Genomic DNA, 24,377 nt, shown 5'->3' on the forward strand with positions numbered 1-24,377 from the left:
CTGTGCTGTAGTTTGTTAGAAACGGCTGTGCCTTCTGCCTGCAGCGCTTGTAGCTGTAACTCTGAAATCTTAATATTCTGTCTGCGAGCGAGCATGTGTACGACCGTGATGTCTGACATGCGATCCCCTGTGCTGCGATTCGGAAGGACGGAGACCGGGCAGGAACGTGCCCCTGCCGCTGGAGCTACCTCTGTTTCAGTGCTCCTGTTCTTGGATGAAAGGCTCGCTTCCGCGTTTGAAATGAAGCAGAGGGATCCGCTGCAGGCTGGGCGTGCAGGGCCGGCTCTTTGACCCGGTGTCGGCGTGAGCCGTGTGCCTGCCCGTACCGGGGCTGCAGTCGGAGGGGTAGATGGGCACAGAGAGTGGCCGTGCGTGTGTGTGTGTGTGTGTGTGTGTGCGAGAGAGGAGAGGGCAGGCGGAGGGGCCAGCGCTGTGCAGATCCGCAGGGAGCGGGAGCAGCAGAGGCAGAGGAAGTCTGGGAAGGCAGTGGGAGGCCTCAGCCTTGGCTGTGGCACCGTGTCCCTGCCTGAGGAAGTGACTCCTCCTGTCCCCAGCTCCCTAATCCCCTTTCCCACCTGCCTGTCAGTCTTTCCATCTGTCCAGACCCACGCGGGCTCTCGGCACGTCCCTGTGCAGGACGTCTGTTCGGTGCGGACTATGTGTCCCCCTGTCGATCTCCCCTGGAGCAAGCCCATTTCAAGGAAGCGGATGATCCCAGCCGCAGGGCTCTTGTGCTGCGGTGTGCTGAGGAAAGGGGAAAGCAGTCCTGTCGAGGGGTATCTCAGCTTCTCCCGTCTGCTCTATACGAGGTCTCTGTGCTTACTTGTAAGGGTTAAAGGCGCAAACTTGGAAATCTGCAGCAGCCTGGCGCAGGCTTCCCTGCAAGAGCCTCCTTCAGGGCTGAGACCTGTACAGGCGGAGCCTGGCAGCGCTGTGTCTCCTGGACGGGGTGGGACTGCTGGAACGCTGTTTCTCTTTATTTCAGCATAACGTGGAGTCAGACAGGCCAGTCCAGCAAGGTGTTTTTCCATGATGAGAGTAAGAAGTTTAACAAGCAGTGTCCTCCTAGGGAATCCAGTTCAAGTTTACTTCATCTGTCACTCCGGAGAAGGGAAGTGACCCTTCCTTGCATCTGGCAGGTCCATCTCCTGATGCAGGGGTGCGGTTCTCTGGGCTGGGAGTGTGCCGCAGTCGGGCGCTGATCAGTCTGAGAGCTGTAGCGCGGCTGCATCGTGAGGACGCCTGTAGAGCACACACACACAGAGTGAAACACCCTGGCAAGGGCAAGGCAGTGCAAAATCACAGGGGGAGGGGGGCCAGCTATGAAGGGCAGGACGTGGGCCGCGGTGAACTGGTTGTTGGTGGCTGAAGTGCGCGGGACCGCGTGTTAACCCTGCTGTTAGCTGTGGGCCGGGGGACGCCGGAGTCCTTGGCGCTGCAGTGAAAGGTGTGCCGCGCGGTGGGGCAGCGGTCTGGAGGAGGGCAGCAGGCCAGGCAGCTGTGCCTACGTGCTCCAGCAGGCCAGCAGTGGAGTGCCGAGTACTGTCGGTGGCAGGAAACTCTTCAGCCACCAAAGCCCCTCGCTGTGAAGTGAGCTCAGGGGCTTGCCTGGCATGTACATATTCACACACTGGGAGGTGTTTAAAACCCACCAAAGGCTGCTGGTTCCAGTGCTCATTTGCTGCATGTTGAATCCCTCCCAGTTCATATAAACAGAAGGTTGGCACTCCTCCTCCTGTGCCGCTGGTTACTGGCCACAAGAGTGCTTGGGCTGACAACGCCCTCGGCTTGATGGTTAAGCTGCTCAGTTTTTTGCACTCAGAAAGGTCGATGCTGAAACCCTCTGTAGCTGTGGTTGGCTCGTGCTGTATCTCCCTTCACACAGTTACGGTCTTGTGCAGTGTCTTACATCTCTACTGCACTGTGTTAGCCAGTGTGTTATAGAGTTTGTACTGCTCTGTCTAACTGTGTGTGTCAGAGCTGTACTGAGCACTGCGCTGTGTAACTGTGTGTCAGAGCTGTACTGAGCACTGTGCTGTGTAACTGTGTGTCAGAGCTGTACTGAGCACTGCGCTGTGTAACTGTGTGTCAGAGCTGTACTGAGCACTGCGCTGTGTAACTGTGTGTCAGAGCTGTACTGAGCACTGCGCTGTGTAACTGTGTGTCAGAGCTGTACTGAGCACTGCGCTGTGTAAATGTGTGTCAGAGCTGTACTGAGCACTGCTCTGTGTAACTGTGTGTCAGAGCTGTACTGAGCACTGCGCTGTGTAACTGTGTGTCAGAGCTGTACTGAGCACTGCGCTGTGTAACTGTGTCAGAGCTGTACTGAGCACTGCTCTGTGTAACTGTGTGTCAGAGCTGTACTGAGCACTGTGCTGTGTAACTGTGTGTGTCAGAGCTGTACTGAGCCCTGCGCTGTGTAACTGTGTGTCAAAGCTGTACTGAGCACTGCTCTGTGTGTCAGAGCTGTACTGAGCACTGCGCTGTGTAACTGTCAGAGCTGTACTGAGCACTGTGCTGTGTAACTGTGTGTCAGAGCTGTACTGAGCACTGCGCTGTGTAACTGTGTGTGTCAGAGCTGTGCTGAGCACTGCATTGTGTAACTGTGTGTCAGAGCTGTACTGAGCACTGCTCTGTGTAACTGTGTGTGTCAGTGCTGTACTGAGCACTGCGCTGTGTAACTGTGTCAGAGCTGTACTGAGCACTGCGTTAGAGCTCTCCTGATCCAGTGTGCCAGTGCGCTGTGGAATCTCAGTGAGGGCAAAACCAGTGTAAGCCCCTAGTCAAAGTCAATTAGTCCAGGTGGATTGCAGTGGAAACACAGTGTAACTGTGGAAATGGCTGTGCGGTGCCCCTGGGAGGCTGTGTGTGTGCGGGGGGCAGGTGCTGTATCAGGGTCACACACCTGTGGCAGTTTGTGCCGCGGGGCGCGTGGTGGAGCTGGGCTCTGCAGTTGCACGAGTGGTTTAAAGAAGCGAGGCGCTGGCGTGCTGGAGGAGCGCCTGTCAGCGAGAGCCGTCTCCCCGCGCGCGGATCCTCTCTCTTCCTTCCTCCGCGCTCTGGCGGGCACCGCAGCCCCGGCGCGGTGAGTGGCGGTTACACCAGCCGGCCCCGGTGCAGGCTCGCTCCTGTGTGCGCCTCCCCTCTCCCCTCGCTGGCAGGCTCACCGGCGCACTGGAGCAGAGGAGGAACCCCTCTCTGTCCTCCTCTCCCCTCTCTCTCACGTCTTTCACCAGTGCACCGAGTCAAAACAGACCTCTGTGTGCTCTTCCCTCGGCTCTCCCTTTCTCTTTCTCTCTGCTTTTTCTCTCCATCTTACAGTACACTTGCTCTGCGAAGAAAGCCATATGGTTCATTTTCTGTTCTCTTGTGCTTACCTGTGCCACTGTACTTCATTAAGAAGCCCTGAATTTCTGTTGTCTTTTACTTTGACTAAGACTGCTGTAGTTAATGTGGATTGTGCACTGTATGTCTTGCAGGTTATGCAGTGTTGTTGATGCAGGAAATGCTTTGTAGGTCTTGTAAATTGTGCGGTGTTGTTGATGTAGGTAATGCATTACCTATGTTTTAGACTGTGCATGGTAGTTAATGGGTCTCAGTCCTGACTCTACACACCCCAACCCCAGAACAGTCCTACTGACATATCCTGAGCCATACTGCAGGCCTCAGTCCTGACTCTACACACCCCACCCCAGGACAGTCCTACTGAGATATCCTGAGCCATACTGCAGGCCTCAGTCCTGACTCTACACACCCCACCCCAGGACAGTCCTACTGACATATCCTGAGCCATACTGCAGGCCTCAGTCCTGACTCTACACACCCCACCCCAGGACAGTCCTACTGACATATCCTGAGCCATACTGCAGGCCTCAGTCCTGACTCTACACACCCCACCCCAGGACAGTCCTACTGACATATCCTGAGCCATACTGCAGGCCTCAGTCCTGACTCTACACACCCCACCCCAGGACAGTCCTACTGACATATCCTGAGCCATACTGCAGGCTCAGTCCTGACTCTACAGACCCCTACACACTCTACACACTGAGGCCTGCAGTATGGCTCAGGATATGTCAGTTGGGCCGTCCTGGGGTGGGGGGTGTAGAGTCAGTGCCTGGTGTCTCTTTAAGATCCCTGTCCATGCCTCCTCACTTGGTCTGTGTCCTTGAGCTCCAGCAGTAGTGGCAGGGCAGCATGGAGCCTGTAGTGGTAACCCTAGCCCTGCCCGGCTCTCTGGCGCAGACACCCAGAGACAGGCAGGGTGGGGAAGAGAAACTCAATCCGGGGAGCTAGTGTCAGTGACAGTGAGGTTCCCCACCCCCGCTGTGCTGCTGTCTCTGAGCATTGAGCAGGCCCAGGGAGAGTTCTTCATCGTCTCTCTGTCTACTTTTTTTGTCTCTTCCTTTTTGCTTTCTTCCTACTGCCTTTTTCCTTTTCTCTCTCGGTTCCACTCTTCTGTTCTTTTTTTTCCCCTTTACTCTTTCGGTCTTGTCCTTCCCTCTCTCTCGTCTTCGTCCGTGGGGACGGTTTCGGTCCCCTGGACGCCGGGTCGGGCAGGACCAGCACCTCTGCAGTGGGCAGGGATGGCAGCGGGACAGGAGAGGGACGCCCCTCGCTGTCCGGCAGGTCCCAGACCGGGTCACGTGCCAGGCGTCTGCCTCAGTTCGTGGGGCGCTGCTGCGATCTTTCTCTTCTGCTGGGGGTGTGTTTTGCGGCCTTGCCTCGAGAGCCCCGTGCTGCAGTCCAGTGATTGCAGTGGGCAGCAGGTGACCGGGGCTGCCCAGCTCTGCCCCTGGAGGACAGCAGGTCCTCACCAGACCTCGGGAAGAGGCTTCAGTTAGCTCAACTAAGGCTTCATTGGCCCAGATTGACCCTCCAGCACAGGTGTGAGAGTGCTGATGTGTGAGGGAGATCTACAGCTGGACTGCTTGCTCTTGAGGAGCAGATATGTAGGTTTACCTCCTTCCTGGACACTTGTGTCCTCTGACGGTGTCTTGTGTCTCAAAACCAGGGTGTGCTTTAAAGCAACCCCAGATCCAGTGTTGTTTAATTTTAGTCCCTTGGAGAGTCTAGTCTCGGAGCATCTGGAACAGGATCACTCTCCAGTCCAGATTCCCGAGGGGCTGCAGTCCAGCCGAGACGTTGGGGTGTCTCTCTGATCGGTCAGTGATTTAACTGCTGAGATTAAACTGGTCCAGGACAGGTCCGGTGTTTGAAGAAAGGGGTTTGCCATCACAAACGAAGGGAAGCAGAGAATTTCTGTTCTCTTTCTGTGTATTCAAAACACACTTCATACGGGTTGCCACAGAGGGGTGGGGAGGGGGGGGCTGTCAGTTCTGAAAATCTCTGCCCCACACCTCCAGCTGCAGTGGAAGTGGACTGTCCTCTGTACACACCATCATCTCAAACTGTGATGTCATCCCCGGCAACAGGCCCTGTCACTGTGGCAGCCTGCTAATGGCATCGCCACGGCAACGGGGGCATTGTGCGCTGCAGATGAAAGGCAGGCTGTTGGGGGGGAGAAGTGGTGATCATGACTTCACTGCGCCAGACGTGACATTTCTCACTATCACCCCTTTCTGCTTCCCTGTGACTTCGGGCAGATTTATGATGGAGCACAGGCAGGTGACTCATTATGCACAGTTATGGGTGGATTTGATAATTGGTGGTTTTCAATTATTGAGACAGAAAAACGTTAATTGGATTTCTGTGTGTAGATTGCGCCTCTGTATGTTGTTGACAGTAACTTTTAAGTTAGCTTTTCACTTTATGTTGCTGGCAAAAAAAACTATCTGGACCTAATTCAGTGCCTCAGCAGGACTTTTTCTTCTTAATCATTGTTACCCACTGTCCCACGAAGACCTGCATGACAGTCGGGCTGGCGTCTTGTCGCGTGTCTTTGACGGCGACTGGGCCTGCTCCTCCCCTGTGTAGCCTGGGCTTTTCCTGTGCTGCGGTGTGGGCCTGGCGGCTGGCCAGCGGCGGCTGCTCACTCCCTGCCAGCCAGGCTGCGCTCTCCCTGGAGGCCAAGGACAAAGCTGGGACAGAGCCAGGAGAGCGGAGCGGCCCCAGCTGAGCAGACTCCCCCCTCTCTGACTCTCTCTGACCTGTCATCTCTCTCAGCTTTCACGGCGCTCTCCAGCCGCCAGGCCCTCCTCTGTCTGTCAGACGTCTGCTCTCTCCCTCTGTCCCTGTCTCTCTGCCTGCTTCGTCCTCAGTCTGTTTCCCCCGTCTCTCTCTCACTCCCTCTCTCCCTGTCTCTCTCTCTCTCCCTCCTGTCCCTCTCTCCCTGTCTCTCTCTCTTCCCTCTACCCCTCTCACTCCCTCTCTCCTGTCTCTCTCTCTTCTGTCCCTCTCTCCCTGTCTCTCTCTCTCTTCCTCCTGTCCCTCTCTCCCTGTCTCTCTCTCTTCCTCCTGTCCCTCTCTCACTCCCTCCTGTCCCTCTCTCACTCCCTCTCTCCCTGTCTCTCTCTTCTGTCTCTCTCTCTTCTGTCCCTCTCTCCCTGTCTCTCTCTCTCTTCTGTCTCTCTCTCCCTGTCTCTCTCCCTGTCTGTCTCTCTCTTCCTCCTGTCCCTCTCTCCCTGTCTCTCTCTCTCTTCCTCCTGTCCTTCTCTCCCTGTCTCTCTTTTCTGTCTCTCTCTCACTCCCTCTCTCCCTGTCTCTCTCTCTCTTCTGTCTCTCTCTCACTCCCTCTATCCCTCTCTCTCTCTTCCTTCTGTCCCTCTCTCCCTGTCTCTCCCTGTCTCTCTCTCTTCCCCCTGTTTCAGTCAGTGTCCTGCTCAGTGACTTGCCGGGTTATTCAGCGCTCTGTGTGGGCTAATGGAATTCTGTGGGTAGAAGCCCCAGCCATGCCCGGGGAGTCTGGTATCTGCAGCCCCGCCTGCCTCACTGCGGTTATCTGATTAAAGCTGGCCTCAGTTTTTCTCATTAGCAGGGGTAGCGACTCCAAGTGGGAACGGTGGTTCTCATTATCGTATCGAATTGTCAACTTTTTTTTTTGCCTTTTCCGATGACATTCCAGCCAAGATAGTATATTAATACCACACACACACACGCTGACAGAGGGACTCTGAGACACACACGGCGCAGACGCTGTCGCGGTCGCAGTCAGTCACACACGGCGCAGGGCTGAACCCATCAGGAGACGCGCAGACATTTCCATCGTTTTGTCATCATGTTGCCGAGCGCACGTTTTCACGGAAGGCGATGTGCTTACACTTTTAACACCCAGAACTAGGAATCTGCTCTTGATCAGGCTCTCCTGACTGGGGGAATTGTAGCTGCGGTTATACCTGTGGACAGGTACAGGTACTGATAGGAACAACTACAAGGGTGGACTGGTCGAACTGGTAGCAATGTGGCCAGTGGTGAGAGTTGAGGCATTTATCTATGCAGTAAAACCAGTAGGATGGTGGTCGGATAATTCCCTGCTTGAACTCAGTCTAGGTGGGCTGAAAGGTCTCTTCACAGTGTTTTCTTGTAATTTAGAAGACGTTTGTATTGCTGTTTTTTACCATGGTAGTTGTGTTGAAAATTACAGACAAAAACACACTATAATATTAATCTCACATCGGTGTGTATTAGCTGCTTTGTTACAGCAGCTCTCTGTGCCTGTGTGAGAGTGTGTTTGTGTGTTACCTGTGTGTGTATTAGCTGCTTTGTTACAGCAGCTCTGTGTGTGTCTGTGTGAGAGTGGGTCGGTGTGTGTGTGTGTTACCTGTGTGTGTATTAGCTGCTTTGTTACAGCAGCTCTCTGTGTGTGTGTGAGTGTTTGTGTTACCTGTGTGTGTATTAGCTGCTTTGTTTCAGCAGCTCTGTGTGTGTCTGTGTGAGAGTGTGTGAGTCTGTGTGTGTTACCTGTGTGTGTATTAGCTGCTTTATTACAGCAGCTCTGTGTGTGTCTGTGTGAGAGTGTGTCGGTGTGTGTTGGCTGCCTCATTACAGCAGCTCCCTGTAGGTGTCTGTTTGCGAGTGTGTTGATTTAGCTGGGTGCCTCATGTGTCTGGCAGATCTCTGTGTCCTCAGCCTGACTCATTACAGCGGCTCTGTGTCTCAGTGTGTGTGTCACTGTGTGTTGTTCTAGCTGTGTGCCGTATGAGTCTGGCAGATTGCTGTGTCCTCAGCCTGCCTCATTACCGCGACTGTGTCAGTGTGTGTGGAGCTGAAACAAGGGGCACAGTTCTACTAAAACAACATTTCTATTATACTTTTTTTTCTCCAGGTTTATGTACTTTAAAACAGAGCCAAGATTTAACAGATGTGTTAGGAGGGCTGGCATTCCTTGTGGTGGCTGTGTCGTTCCCCCCCCCCTCTCGTCCTCTGCTGTCCATTTTCACTCCCTCTCTGCTTGTTGTTTTCTCTGTCTCTCTTCCCGTCTTTGTCTTGTGGTTTCTCGAGTCCCATTCCCCGGACCTGGTCCTCTCGCCGTCCCCAGTGAGCCTCTCCCAGCGAGGACACCTCTTTCCCACCTCCTCCTCCTGCCTCTGTCTCTCTCCCTCTCGGAGCGGTGGCACTGTCGCTAAGGGTCTGTGGCCGGAAGGTTGCCGGTTCAAATCCTGCGGCCGGCAGGGGAATCCTGCTCCGATGGGCCTCTGAGCCCAACTCTAACCCCAGCTGCTCCAGAGGCGCTATATAAATGGCTGACCCTGCGCTCTGACCCCAAGCTTCTCTCCCTGTCTGTGTGTCTCATGGAGAGCAAGCTGGGGGAAGTGAAAAGACAAATTCCTAATACAAGAAAGTGTATATGGCCAATAAATCGATCTATCTATCCTCCTCTGTCTTCCCCCATCTCTCCCCGTCTCTGCCTCTGTCTCTGTGTGGATCTCTTCCACCCCCTCCACTCTGCCCTGTCTCTGTGCTCTGGCTCATGGTAGGACCTAGGCAGCAGCATTTGGTAGTGATTTTCAGGGCCTGTTTTACAACCTTGCTCATGTTGAGCGTGAGACTGTGAACTCAGCTGACCTCTGAGCCAGGAGCCAGTCTCGCTGTTATTCCACCCTCCTCTCCGCGCCCTGACCACTGCTCCGTATTCCTAATTCAAAACGCCTGCCTACTTCTGCACCTCTTTCTTCCCCAGAAACCTCTGGGAGCCTGGTTAAGCCTGGGTGCTGGCTCTGGGAGGTGGTTGTGTTGTTTTTACTGACACTGTGTCTGTGACTTGGCTGTGTGCGTGTAGCCAAGCTCGTTTCTGTACAGCACATCTGTCTCTGAGACGTCAGCAGTCTGAGAGCTCAAGGCTTGGGTTCCAAGCCCCGTAGGACAGCTTGTCGGTAGAGCCCAAAAGTTATTGCTGAGTTGTTAGAAAACAGAACAATGAAATTTAGTGCCCACCTCTTTATGTGGGTACTAGATTGTTTCTTTCTACGCACAAACTGAATTCACCAGCTGTCCCCCTCCTCTCACACTCCTCCTCAATTCACCAGCACACACACACACTGTCACACCTGACTGTACTGTAGACACTGCTAGAGCCACTGCTGTCCCTCTCCTCTCACACTCCCCCTGAATTCACCAGCACACACACACACTGTCACACCTGACTGTACAGTAGACACTGCTAGAGCCACTGCTGTCCCTCTCCTCTCACACTCCCCCTGAATTCACCAGCACACACACACTGTCACACCTGACTGTACTGTAGACACTGCTAGAGCCACTGCTGTCCCTCTCCTCTCACACTCCCCCTGAATTCACCAGCACACACACACTGTTACACCTGACTGTACTGTAGACACTGCTAGAGCCACTGCTGTCCCTCTCCTCTCACACTCCCCCTGAATTCACCAGCACACACACACTGTCACACCTGACTGTACTGTAGACACTGCTAGAGCCACTGCTGTCCCTCTCCTCTCACACTCCCCCTGAATTCACCAGCACACACACACACTGTCACACCTGACTGTACTGTAGACACTGCTAGAGCCACTGCTGTCCCTCTCCTCTCACACTCCCCCTGAATTCACCAGCACACACACACTGTCACACCTGACTGTACTGTAGACACTGCTGGAGCCACTGCTGTCCCTCTCCTCTCACACTCCCCCTGAATTCACCAGCACACACACACACTGTCACACCTGACTGTACTGTAGACACTGCTAGAGCCACTGCTGTCCCTCTCCTCTCACACTCCCCCTGAATTCACCAGCACACACACACTGTCACACCTGACTGTACTGTAGACACTGCTGGAGCCACTGCTGTCCCTCTCCTCTCACACTCCCCCTGAATTCACCAGCACACACACACACTGTCACACCTGACTGTACTGTAGACACTGCTAGAGCCACTGCTGTCCCTCTCCTCTCACACTCCCCCTGAATTCACCAGCACACACACACTGTCACACCTGACTGTACTGTAGACACTGCTGGAGCCACTGCTGTCCCTCTCCTCTCACACTCCCCCTGAATTCACCAGCACACACACACACTGTCACACCTGACTGTACTGTAGACACTGCTAGAGCCACTGCTGTCCCTCTCCTCTCACACTCCCCCTGAATTCACCAGCACACACACACTGTCACACCTGACTGTACTGTAGACACTGCTGGAGCCACTGCTGTCCCTCTCCTCTCACACTCCCCCTGAATTCACCAGCACACACACTGTCACACCTGACTGTACTGTAGACACTGCTTGAGCCACTGCTGTCCCTCTCCTCTCACACTCACCCTGAATTCACCAGCACACAAACACTGTCACACCTGACTGTACTGTAGACACTGCTAGAGACACTGCTGTCCCTCTCCTCTCACACTCACCCTGAATTCACCAGCACACACACACACTGTCACACCTGACTGTACTGTAGACACTGCTAGAGCCACTGCTGTCCCTCTCCTCTCACACTCACCAGCACACACAGAGACACACACTGCTTGAAAAGCCAGAAAATGTTTTTTTACAGGCCAACGTCAGCGTTTTGTTTTCTAGTTTGTAACACAAGGTAGTTGTGTCTGCGCTAGACAGCCCCAACCTTGTCTCCTCTCAGTGTCAAACTTGGAAAAGCTTCCTTTAGAGCAGGAGGGAGAGCTGGTGTTCACTGTCCCGCCCTGGTGACCGAGTCGCTGAAGAGATGGGGCTCCAGCCTTTCACACAGCCGCACGCGGGGGCCGGCAGCTCTGGAACCCGAGGGAGCCGTCGCGATCGTGTCCGGTACTGCGGACCCCCTGGCCTCGCGTGCCCCCGGCGGCCAGCTGCTGCGTAGCGAGCCGGACCGGGTCGAGGCGCTGGCCCGAGTCCGCGGGCGTCTCTCGGGCCGCGCTCCGCCGGTACCCTTGGCAGAGAGTCCATCGCTCAGCCGGCCGCTGGAGCACGGCTCCACGCTTGATTCCCGGAGCTGCGGCGGGGGAAGAGGCAGGGAACGGGATCGCAGCGAAAACAAAGACACAACAAGTCTTCCGGGCCGGAGCACAGCTGGTCTCCCAGCTTCAGGCCGTGGGTGATGTAACGGAACCACCATATCATGGCTGAGCGAGAGAACACAGATCTGTTCAGTTTCTCTCTCGCAGATGCTTGTCTGATAGATCTGGGCTCTGGAGCTTGTACAGTCAGGGAAATGAAACTTGATTTCAGGAGCTAAACGCTGAGGCTTGGAGAGTCCCTCTGTAAGCGTGGCCGCCTTGCACAGCCTGCTCGTACAGAGCATGAGGTTCTCTTCCTGCAGTGTCCTGGTAATAGAGCAGGAAGGCACGGTCAACCGCGGTCATCATACGGTAAAGTGGAGTGAAGCATGGTGAAATCGCAGTGAAAGCAGAGGGCAGTAAAGCACAGTGGATTCACAGTGGTAGAAGTACAGTGAAATGATGGTAGAAGCACAGTCAAGTGTCGTAGATCCCAGTGTCATCAGGGTAGAAGCAGATGTCTCCAGTGGAGGACGTGTATCGGCGGGCAGTGCCGTGGTGTGTCCTGGTACAGTGACGGGCCGTGGGAAGGTTAATAAGAGACGGACGGGCTGGGATTTATTTCCCTGAGCTCCAGGTTTTCGGCTGTGAGCGAGCCTTTGAAGTTGTGAAAGGGTGAGTGATGAGACCTCTTATTCACCCTGCGGGATTGTTCCCACTCTCGCCTGCCCCCACCTCTTGTCTTCCTACAGATGGTTTTTTTTATTGTGCAGGAATGCACAGGGTTATAATAGGTGAGTCCCTCCCCTCCCCCAGCTTTTGCAGGTCTTTCCAGGCCTCCAGTCTCAGCCCAAGTAGAGAGACACAGTGAAATACTCCATTATAGCCGCCGGAGTGCCGTCACAGAAAACCCAGCCGGCCTCTCGTGCTCCAGTGCTGTCTGCTTGCAGCAGAGACACAAGGGCTCATTGTGATGCTCAGCAGTGAGCAGCAGTAGCTGTGGCAGTTTTTCTGTTGTGTTTCACTGTAGCCTCCAGTCTGGGGCTGTCCAGGGCCTTCAGGGTGGCACACAATCGCAGCACTCTGTAACTTTGCCTGACCTCTGCTTGCATCAACATGCTGCTCACACCTGATAATGCTGCAGATTCTCCTAGAGCCACTGCTGTACCTCTCCTCTCACACTCCCCCTGAATTCACCAGCACACACACACACTCTCACACCTGACTGTACAGTAGACACTGCTAGAGCCACTGCTGTCCCTCTCCTCTCACACTCACCCTGAATTCACCAGCACACACACACACTGTCACACCTGACTGTACTGTAGACACTGCTAGAGCCACTGCTGTCCCTCTCCTCTCACACTCACCCTGAATTCACCAGCACACACACACACTGTCACACCTGACTGTACTGTAGACACTGCTAGAGCCACTGCTGTCCCTCTCCTCTCACACTCCCCCTGAATTCACCAGCACACACACACACTGTCACACCTGACTGTACTGTAGACACTGCTAGAGCCACTGCTGTCCCTCTCCTCTCACACTCCCCCTGAATTCACCAGCACACACACACACTGTCACACCTGACTGTACTGTAGACACTGCTAGAGCCACTGCTGTCCCTCTCCTCTCACACTCCCCCTGAATTCACCAGCACACACACACACTGTCATACCTGACTGTACTGTAGACACTGCTAGAGCCACTGCTGTCCCTCTCCTCTCACACTCCCCCTGAATTCACCAGCACACACACACAGTCACGTCTGACTGTACTGTAGACACTGCTAGAGCCACTGCTGTCCCTCTCCTCTCACACTCACCCTGAATTCAACAGCACACACACACTCTCACACCTGACTGTACAGTAGACACTGCTAGAGCCACTGCTGTCCCTCTCCTCTCACACTCACCCTGAATTCACCAGCACACACACACTGTCACACCTGACTGTACTGTAGACACTGCTAGAGCCACTGCTGTCCCTCTCCTCTCACACTCCCCCTGAATTCACCAGCACACACACACTGTCACACCTGACTGTACTGTAGACACTGCTAGAGCCACTGCTGTCCCACTCCTCTCACACTCACCCTGAATTCACCAGCACACACACACACTGTCACACCTGACTGTACTGTAGACACTGCTAGAGCCACTGCTGTCCCTCTCCTCTCACACTCACCCTGAATTCACCAGCACACACACACACGGTCACACCTGACTGTACTGTAGACACTGCTAGAGCCACTGCTGTCCCTCTCCTCTCACACTCCCCCTGAATTCACCAGCACACACACACACTGTCACACCTGACTGTACTGTAGACACTGCTAGAGCCACTGCTGTCCCTCTCCTCTCACACTCCCCCTGAATTCACCAGCACACACACACACTGTCACACCTGACTGTACTGTAGACACTGCTAGAGCCACTGCTGTCCCTCTCCTCTCACACTCCCCCTGAATTCACCAGCACACACACACTGTCACACCTGACTGTACTGTAGACAGTGGTATCCCTTCATGCTCAAAGTCAGCTCATTAAAATCACATAAAGAACTTGGGAAGGTGTTCTATAATCATTATATCTGTAGAAGCTCTATGTGGCCTATCTAGGATGTTTGACTGCTGGAAGGAGATTCATCTGAGGGTGTCTTCTAGCTGTTTCTTTTCATAGATCTCAGGGGAAACAGAGGCATAAGGAAGCTAATGGAGTAATCGTGGTGTAACTGCAGGAAGCTGGAGACAGGGGGTGTGTTTGCAGTGGCAGGGTGTTGTGATATATGCGTTGTACTGGTAGTCGGAGCTGTGGACCGGTGAGTCAGGGCCAGCTCCCACCAAGAGCGAGACAGAGCTCGGTTTTTGGGAGACACACTGGAAACACTCTCTCCTCCGGACGTCACAGGCTGTGGAGGCCAGATGAGTCAGGCTGCTGTTCTCCTGCGTTGTTGTCTGATGCGTCTTACTTGTGCGATGTGTCTGAGAGAGCCCGTGGATGCCATACAGGGGCTATTTTTATACCAGAGACTTTTCTCTGACCGACTGAACCCTCCCTCCTCGGCTCTGGTGAGCGGCACCGTGACTCAGTCCCGGCAAAGTCCCTTCACAGGGCCAGACCCCCCCAGCCCCCCCCCCCAGTCCCTGGCCGCTGACCAGGAGCTTCCTGTCCTGGGTACGAGTCCAGCTGCTTCTCCCTCCGTCTCGCAGCAGCAGTGGCTGAGCGTGTGGATACTTGGCCCAGACTCCTGTTGAAGAAACATCACCCAAGAAGAGTTTAACTGCAAAACCGCTTCGCATCCTTTCACCGAGAGCTGTACACCAGAAACCAGTTTGCCCCAGTACACCAGGATAAAAAGGGCATCGCACAAACAGGAGAATGACTGCCTATCGAACACACTGCCTGGAAGTCTCACAGTGATCATATTACTTCTAAACACACTCAGTATTTAATAATAATTAATAATTGCTTACACTTATATAGCACTTTTCTGGACACTCCACTCAAAGCGCTTTACAAGTAATGGGGATCCCCTCCACCACCACCAGTGTGCAGCCCCACCTGGATGATGCGACAGCAGCCATAGTGCGCCAGTACTCTCCCCACACACCAGCTCTCAGTGGGGAGGAGAACAGAGTGATGAAGCCAGTTCAGAGAGGGGGATTATTAGGAGGCCATGATGGGAAATTTGGCCAGGATGTCAGGGTAACACCCCTACTCTTTTTGAGAAACACCCTGGGATTTTTAATGACCACAGAGAGTCAGGACCTCGGTTTTACATCTCATCCGAAGGACGGCGCCTGTTTACAGTATAGTGTCCCCGTCACTATACTGGGGCATTAGGACCCACACAGACCGCAGGATGAGCGCCCCCTGCTGGCCCCACTAACACCTCTTCCAGCAGCAGTCTTAGCTTTCCCAGGAGGTCTCCCATCCAGGTACTGGCCAGGCTCACACCTGCTGGGCTCCAGGGGCTTGCCAGTTGTGAGTTGCAGGGTGATATTTACAACAACAAACTGGTCATTCAGTAGTTTAAAGTGGCAACCTATTTATTGTTTTGGTCAAGATTTCACTTACCACATGTTGAAGGATTGTAGAGATCAGAGAGGGGGGTTATGAGGAGGCCAGGACTGGTAAAGGCCAGTCTGTACCAAGGGCGTCGGCAGCGATACCTGCCATGGCGGGACAGCGGAGGAGGAGCCTCGCCTGAGCCTTTCTCAGTCCGCAGCCCTCTGGTTAGGTCTGCAGGGTGTGCAGGGCAGCCAGTGTCTCTCTTCACGGCCCTCGCGGTCTTGGCTGTCCCCTGGAAAGGTCGGGATCTTTCTTTCCTGCAGGGACAAAGACTGGACAGAACAGGAACCGTAAACCTGGCTTTTAGGGCTGTCAGTGGAGTTTTAGAAGTTTTTAAACGCCCCCCAAGGGGGAAGGCAAGGAAACCCAGTGTAAGCGGGGTTTATTTTGTTCGGGGGAGACAGTCCCGGAAAGAAGGGGAATTCAGGTGACCTCTAAGCTTTTTTTATTCCTCTTTGCACTCTGGTGTTTTCCCCCACAATGCGATATTCAGCAAGTATAGAACCCCTCTTGTTTCTGTATTAAATGCTTCTAGATGGGCTGAGCTGTGGGGCTGCTGTCAAGTGTGCAGGATGCCCCGTCTTACAGGTGTGTCCTCTACCTCGTGTGTGAGAGCGTGCAGGCAGTCGGCTGGCCCGTCAGAGCCCAGCTTGTGCGTGTGAAGGTACCAGGGCCAGGTGATTTATCCAGTGTGGTAAATGCTGTGCGTGGAACTGCACTGATCAGTCACTGACGCTGGACTCGCCAGGGCCTGGAGGAGTTTGAGGTGCTCTAGTGGGCTCTGGCCGAACTGTGTGGAGGATGCAGAGTCCCAGCTCCTGTGTCTGCATCCACTGTTCTGAACAAGCGTTTTCATGCCATCTTCCCAGTTCTATTGAGTTCTGTATAACCCTCTCTCATTCTCCTGCTTCATTTCCTTTGCCAAATTCCATCTCTGTCCCCCTCCTTGACCCTGTCCTTCCCTGTCCTCTTTCCTGTCTGTCTCTCCTTCTCCCTTTTCTCTCTCTCTCCCTCCCTCGGCGGCTCCTCAGATGCGCGCCAGGGTCTGACCGCGGGCAGGGCTTGCCTCAGGTGTCAGTAAGAGTCCTGCCTGTGCTGCTGACAGGCCAGATCTCCGCTAATCCGCTGATAAGAGCGCTAACCTGCAGACACAGAAGGACAGCCAGCTGGTCTCCTTTAATCTGCTTTGGAGTCCTCTTCCTGAGCTGCTCCTGGGGCTGGGCTGAGTGCAGCAGCTATCCCAGAAACTGGCCCAGCCAGCGTGGCAGTGTGTCAGTCAGTCAGTGTGTCGGCCTGTCCCTCAGCAAGTAAGTCACGTCTTCTGGCACCGGGCTTGATGGTGGCTTGTTTCATTGACCTCATTCAAATAATCTTACAAGCAATCTAAAAATAAACACTGGGCGATAGAAACAGTAATGTAGTATTCTCAGGCAAATTGTCAGGAGTTGGGAGGAAGGGATTTCTTGGGTTTAAATGGGAGTATTCAGATTGTCGGCTGCTCTCTGGTGACACTGCGTACCCAGCGAGCAGCTGGACTTCACTCTTTGACCTGTAGCCAGCCCCCCCACGCACCCCGAAAACACCGGCCGCCTGCCATTCCTCCAAACACAGCTGACCCCTGACCCCTGTCCCCGACCCCCGAAAGCCTGCCTTTCCAGTGTGGACGAAGAGGTCCAGCAGTCGAAGTGAGCAAATGAAAGTGAGCTGGAAACTTCTTTTTTTTAAATGGAAAATCACATATTCTAGACATCGGGCCTCTTCCAGGTGAATTCTTTTTGACCCTGCCAGATTTGATACTGTTGCAGTTCTCCTGATTGTACAAGGGCCCTGTCCGCCGCAGCAGTCAAGATAAAGGTGATAGCTGTGGCTCCTTTGAAGTTCACGTGCGGAGCTTGTTCAGCAAGATAACGAAACAGCGGCTCAACGCCGAGAAGTGACCTTGACCAGTCTGGCTGAGAGCCGTGCCTGATCTCCCTTCTTGTGTGTGCAGTGTCAGATTCGTGAGACGTAGTGTGTTCCCTGCCCGGGCTGTGCAGATACAGATGTGTGCGTTGTGGTGCTGAAGAACGGGGGAGCGTGGGGGGTTCCTGTCCTGTGAGGACCAGCCGCCCAGCTTGTGCTCTGTGTCCTTACTGGAGCTGCTCCTGCAGTGAGCCCAGGCAGATGGCAAGCAGTGACCTTCAGAGACTCCATTAATATTTCAGAACGGGTATTAGCCCAGGCTTTCAGGAGCTGGGCTAGGGGCAGGGGGGGCAGTCAGCCCTGGCAGAGAGTCCCAGGGTGTCAGGCTGGACGTCTCCAGACGGGACGGAGCGCAGGGGTGTGTGTCAGGGTTGTGTGTGTTGGGGGATGGGGTACACTTAGCCGGAGCGCAGAGCAGTGTGTGTCAGGGTTGTGTGTGTTGGGGGATGGGGTACACTTAGCCGGAGCGCAGAGCAGTGTGTGTCAGGGTTGTGTGTGTTGGGGGGTGGGGGTACACTCAGCCGGACCCCAGAGTGGTGTGTATCGGGGTTGTGTGTGTTGGAGGATGGGGGTACACTCAGCTGGAGCTCAGAGTGGTGTGTATCGGGGTTGTGTGTGTTGGGGGGTGGGGTTACACTCAGCCGGACCCCAGAGTGGTGTGTATCGGGGTTGTGTGTGTTGGAGGATGGGGGTACACTCAGCTGGAGCTCAGAGTGGTGTGTATCGGGGTTGTGTGTTGGGGGGTGGGGGTACACTCAGCCGGACCCCAGAGTGGTGTGTATCGGGGTTGTGTGTGTTGGAGGATGGGGGTACACTCAGCTGGAGCTCAGAGTGGTGTGTATCGGGGTTGTGTGTTGGGGGGTGGGGGTACACTCAGCCGGACCCCAGAGTGGTGTGTATCGGGGTTGTGTGTGTTGGAGGATGGGGGTACACTCAGCCGGAGCGCAGAGCGGTGTGTGTCGGGGTTGTGTGTGTTGGGGGGTGGGGTACACTCAGCCAGAGCTCAGACAGGTGTGTGTTGGGGGATGGGGGTACAGAGCGCGGAGGGGCTCGGCCTGGGAGCCACCTTGTCCAGTCAGCCAGGGACCTCAGGGTAAAAACCTGGCGCATTTTCCACTGCCCGTGCCCGCCCGCCCGCGCCCCTTCCCTGAGCGATTACCGCAGAGGCACGGGCCAGCCCCCAGGTGTCAAAGGTCATCCCCTACTGTGGAGGCCATGCACGTGCCCCGCGCTGGTCTCCTAGCAACCCCAGCTGTGTCCACTCCACGAAACTGGACTGGACGCACAGCTGCAGGAAGTGTGGCTGCCCCCCTCTCTGGAAAGAGGTTAATCGCTGACTTAAGTTAAACAAGTGTGGTTTTACTACACTGCACTCCTTTGTCCATGTGTCTTCGGAGATGATTGTGCAGCAGGAAGCTCTTGAATCCTGTGAGCTAGCAAGCATCTGCTCGTCTGTGGGGAACTGCAGGAGAGGCGCTCCATGTACTTCATGGTCTGCCTCTCCCCTCCACACTCTGACGAGGAGCGGGCTCGGTTCGCGTCTCTGCTTTCGAGGGCTGATCGCTGGGAGACAGGGTTCGAGAGTGTCCCTGTCTGTGTCTGTGTCCCTGTCCCTGCCTCTTTCTCTATCTCTGTCCGTGTCCATATTCCTGTCCCTCTCTCTGTCTCTGTCCCTGTCCCATTCTCTGTCCCTGTCTCTGTTTCGGCCTCTGCCTCTGTCCCTGTCCCTGTTTCTGTCTCTGTCCCTCCCTCTGTCTCTGTTTCTGTCCCTGTCTCTGTCTGTGTCCCACTCTCTGCCCCTGTCCCTGTCCCTGTCTCTGTCTCTGTCCCTGTCCCTGTCTCTGTCCCTGCCTCTCTTTCTGTCGCTGTCCCTGTCTCTGTCCGTGTCCCACTCCCTGCCCCTGTCCCTGTCCAAGTGCTGTGCTGTGTGCTGGCTCTGGACGGCCCGTTTTCTCCCCACGGCTCATGTAGGATCATGCCTTTCCTCTCTCGTCCCCGTGTGCGTTTGCGTCCAAGCTCTGGAAAGGGAGAAAAACTCCAGATCGCCCTGCTGTCCCCCCAGAACTCTAACTGAACTGGAAGCAGATTCCCGAGGGACACCCCCCGTTCTTCCCTCGCAAGGCCGCAGCCACCCCCTGAGAAAAGAGCAAGCTCGCGGTGGCAGAGGCTGCTCAGTGAAGCTGTGCTGATTTGGGGATTTGTACGTGCAGAGTCTGCTGCTTTCCTGTTTTGTAAAGCCCAAGTTTTCACAGTTTGTCAACGAAGGTGTTAATGAAGCCTGAGGTGCTGCAGAAGTTGGGGCGCGCACACTCTGCTCAGTGCATCGAGGGAAAGGGGCCTGGCTTGCGCAGAGCAGGCATTTAATGAATATAAATGACGTTGCTAAAAATAAACTAGAGCCCCCTCCCCACATACACACACACACACACCCTCCCCCCCTCGTCAGAGAGCCTGTTAGGAAACACAGCCTGAGCCTGGGGCACATTTCATATGGAGAGAGGTCTTGGCGGAATGTACCAACTCTGCTCAGCTGCAAGAACAGAGGGGTGGAGTTGAGGATTCGGGGGGGAGGTGGGGGTCGGGAGGAGGCAGGAGACATGCGGAGTATTCCACAAATGTATTTTCAAGTCTGTGTTTCGAAGCAGTGCGGGTCGGTCTGCAAGAGGTGGGCATTGTGGACGTGGGAAGGGGTTCTTGTCACATGGCCCGGCTCTAACCCCCCCTTCCCCACGCACACTTTGTCACAGTGGCGCTCCCCTCCCTGTTGTCAGGCAGACTGTGAGCGGAGAGCTGCTGAGCTCAGAGCAGGGCCCGCTGCTGTCTTAGGTAAATAGTTCAGCTCCCTTTCTTCAAAGGGAGCAAGAGAGTTCCTTGCCTCCCAAACACAGGCCTCAGGGGGAAGGAAAATGCAAGCTGTGCACTTTTGTGAGGATGCGCAGTGGAATCTCCTGGCCCCCTCCACTGCTGTGGAGCTGGGAGAGGGCGGGCCAGCGCTGGCAGGTCCCGGGTTTCTGTGGGTCGAATCGGGTCGCCTTTGGGTCTTTACATCTGGTCACGAGCCTAAAAGTCACTGACCTGTGCTCACCTCTCTCTCTCTCTCTCTGCCAAAAATAAGGCTTTTGTGGCTAAATCTTTCAAGATCAGGGGGCTTGACTGTCACAGGATGGCACTTTCAAATTTTCCTTTCAAATCCTGTAACACCTTAATCATGAACAAGTAACCTGGGTGGTTTAATTGTATTTTTAAGAGCAGTGTCTCACACATAAACTCACACACATACATGAGAGGCCTGGGCCAAATTTCCCCCTGGCCTTTACCAGTCATGGCCCTTCTCTGAACTGGCTTCATCACTCTGTTCTCCTCCCCACTGAGAGCTGGTGTGTGGGGAGAGTACTGGTGCATCATCCAGGTGGGGCTGCACACTGGTGGTGGTGGAGGGGAGACCCCAATACCTGTAAAGCGCTTTGAGTGGAGTGTGCAGAAGAGTGCTGTATAAGTGTCAGGAATTATTATTAGAGATGACCAAAACTGCTCTGTGTTTCAGGAATAGTGTAGGGCAGTAATGTTTAGGGGCTCGGAGGATCCAGATTCCCATCTGGAAGGTAGTGAGTTCAGGTTCTTTTGTGGACACTGCTTTTGTATCCCTGTTCTGTGCCAAGCTACTCCAGTCCAACCAGATCTTGAAGGCATTCCTGGCAGCTGGGTTTATCATGCAGTGGTCGGACACCACTGCTGAGGACAGATCACACTGTGTGTGCATGTGAGTGCCAGGAGTAAAGATGGCCTCCTCAGGGGGTCTATGTCCGGGGTCACACTGAGAACAGACATGGAAGCTGGTGGAGCCATGGCTGTTGATGGCAAGGACCTCAGAATTGTTTGACTGCGTCTATTGAAAACAAATGAGCAAGAGGAAGAGAGTTGTCGGATGATATTTATTAAATATGTAAAGATTCGGTTTTTATTCGCTGGATAGCTTTTAGTGTTTTGGTTTGGTTTCCTCGTCCTAATTCGTGTTTTTGTGCTTACCAGTAAGTAAGATTTATTTCTGTATTACTAATCACTCCTGTGACCAAAGCAAAGCTAATAGAGCCCGAATTTCAGAGATTGTGTGCAGGAGCGGTGCTGCTGTGCGTTTGGAACTGCAGGCCCTCTCTCGGGGCTGTGGGGCAGAGGTGGCATCCATATTATCCATATTGCTTATTTGTTTCTGAAGAGGGACAGTGGAGCTGCTACTGCGGTTTGATGACTTGATGACTTTGAAGAAGATAGCAGACCACAGCAGCATCTCTGCTTGTTCTTGTCAGTCGGTGAGATACGCCGACAAGCCCGGGCGAGTACCCTGACTCTCTGAGGATTAGTGAAGGTATCTGAGAGGAGGGGGAGAGAGCTCTGCACACTGAGCTTTGCAACTCAGAGCCACACACAACACTGCACTGTACAACACAGCACTACATACACAACACCACACTGTACAACACAGCACTGCACTGTACAACACTGCACTGTACAACACGGCACTGCACACACAACACTGCACTGTACAACACAGCACTACATACACAACACCGCACTGTACAACACAGCACTGCACACACAACACTGCACTGTACAACACGACACTGCACACACAACACTGCACTGTACAACACAGCACTACATACACAACACCGCACTGTACAACACAACACTGCACTGTACAACACAGCACTACACACAAAACCCTGCCCTGTACAACACAGCACTGCACACACAGCACTGCACACACAGCACTGTACACAAAACACTGCACTGTACACACAACACTGTGCACACAACACCATAACACAGCACATTACGAAGAGCTTCTTTGGGGACTGGCAAGAGAGAGTTTCATCAGCAAATGTTTTCTCAAAGTCAAAGCAGACCACCTCATGGTGCACGGGAGAAAGTCTCTTGTTTTGTTGTTTTTATTCCCAAAGCATGGTTTTGGAATATTCCCTTCAGAGAGCCCTCAGAGAAAGCAGTCCAGGGGCGTTTGCCACAAGGCCTGTTGTCAGTGCGTTGTGAGATGCAGTGGACAGTGTGCACTGGGCCCATCAGAACTACGAGCGGCGACACGGGTTCGAAGCTGGATCTGCGCAGACAGAGAGAATTCACACTGTCCTTCTCCTGTCCCACAGGGCCGTGGAACTCTCTGTCTTGGGGGTGCAGACGGACAGATGGGCGGGAGAAGAGCTGGTCTGGACAGGTGAGAGACGTCCTGTTTCGGCTGTCGGTGTCCCTCACAGCCCAGAGACCTTGCGCAGTGTCTCACTGTGTGCCACAGCCCACTTCACCAGCTCCACACCACGATCTGGGCTTCGACACGGCCATTAATAAGAACACAGGTTATCAATAATGTTAATAATAACAGCAGAGGGTGTGTGAGGCTAATGCCCTTTAATAACGGCCTGGGTTTAGAGAGCCAGTACTGCTGTTCCAAAGTGCTTCAGCTGGTGTGTTTTCACTTATTGAACACCTGTGACTAGAGACTGTTTCTAACACATTGGTTTTCACTCTCCCCTTGAATCAAGCAGCACTCCTTTTATAAAACCGTGCGGCTGGGTCTGTAAAGCGTTTTTTTTTGTTCACTCTGTGTACCTTACTTGGGAACAAGATCATATCTGCCTCTAAGGAATGATGAAAGTGCATGTTTTCACCAGTAAGGAGGTTTTCTTTGATGGAAGTTTGTCGTTGTTCACTTACAACTGCTGGAGCTAATGAATGAAGGTGTTTGCTGCCACCTGTGCTGATCGGTTTTGACTGTGTGTTAGATAGTTGGCACAAAAGAGTGTTATTTTTCTGTATTGGGCAGGTCTACAGCGTCACTGTCTCTGTAGGACTGGTGTACAGCGTCAGTGTCTCTGTAGGACTGCTGTACAGTATTAGTCTCTATAATTTGTGAATACTGTAGTATTTGCACAAGTTTATAGTATTTGTTGGTCACACTAGAGGTGAGGTGGACACAGCATGGAAAAACCTAGAGGATAGTTTAAAACAAACACAGAGGAGCTCAGTGAGAGTAATCAGTGAGAGAATGGTATACACTTAGAGCAATACTAAGGATTTTTTCACTTTACAGAAAGTGTATCATGTAACACAAGGTTCACAGCTTATGTCCATTCACTGTGCCGTGACCTAGTGACAGGCCCCGATTCGGTGGTGTTTGGGGTCACTGCTTGTCGATTGTGTGAGAAAACAGAGCCGCATTTTCACAGTTTCACATGGCTCCCCAATTTCCTGTCGCCGTTTCCTGCCCTCTCGTGTCCAGGTTCGGCCCCCATTTTCCCTGTCCGGTGGGGGTGGGGGTGGGGGGGGGGGGGGCGTCCCAGTTTGGCAGAAATCCGGGGCTCTGGGGTGGAATGGGCAGGCGAGGGAGGAGGAGGGGTAAAAAGAGAAATAACTGCTGATTGCAGATCTCCAGGAACAGTCGAACGAGATGAAATCAAGTGGCCAAGCGCCGTGATGAAGGCAGGAGAGATGTGTCTGCTCCTAATAGATTATTGACGGCTCATTAGGGGTCGGGCTCCGGCGGGGCTCTGGTAACGGTCTGAGAGTCCCCTGCCATTACCGGCCGGTCGATAGGGCTCTCGCTGAGAGTGCCGGGCAGAGATAATGAGAGTCTGCTCCACGGGGGGAGAGAGAGAGAGAGAGAGAGAGCAGCGAGCCGGAGCAGGGCTCTGTAGCAGGAGCGGCCCCCCTGACTGAACCGTGTCCGGAGCGAGAGTCAGGCCAGCCCCCCCACCACCCCACCACCCCGCGCGCTGACAACACGGCTGGTTCTGTTGATTTGACAAAAAAGCGTCAGTACGAGGCAGAAACAGTCTGTAACCTACGGAAGTCCAGTTTTCCCCTGGATTCCCTCCTTTCCTGTCTCTCTCTCTGAACTCCTGCCCTAACCCCCCGTCACCTTCCCCCCACCTCTCCTGTCCCGGGTGGCAGATGGGGTGCAGGTATCAGATTCGCCC

The 24,377-nt window shown here is 54.0% G+C and overlaps 1 protein-coding gene across 1 annotated transcript in view; it reads left to right on the forward strand.

Moving 5' to 3' along the window:
* Positions 1-24,377, forward strand: part of kdm6ba (lysine (K)-specific demethylase 6B, a) — a 124,158-nt gene that overhangs the window by 22,717 nt on the left and 77,064 nt on the right. The window contains exon 3 of the mRNA XM_088910072.1: positions 22,551-22,618. The gene's annotated coding sequence lies outside the window, so the exon portion shown is untranslated. The remainder of the gene's footprint in view (positions 1-22,550; positions 22,619-24,377) is intronic.

This window comes from Atractosteus spatula, chromosome 3 (assembly GCF_055471065.1).
Source record: "Atractosteus spatula isolate fAtrSpa1 chromosome 3, fAtrSpa1.hap1, whole genome shotgun sequence".
In the NCBI taxonomy this organism is placed as follows: Eukaryota; Metazoa; Chordata; class Actinopteri; order Semionotiformes; family Lepisosteidae; genus Atractosteus; species Atractosteus spatula.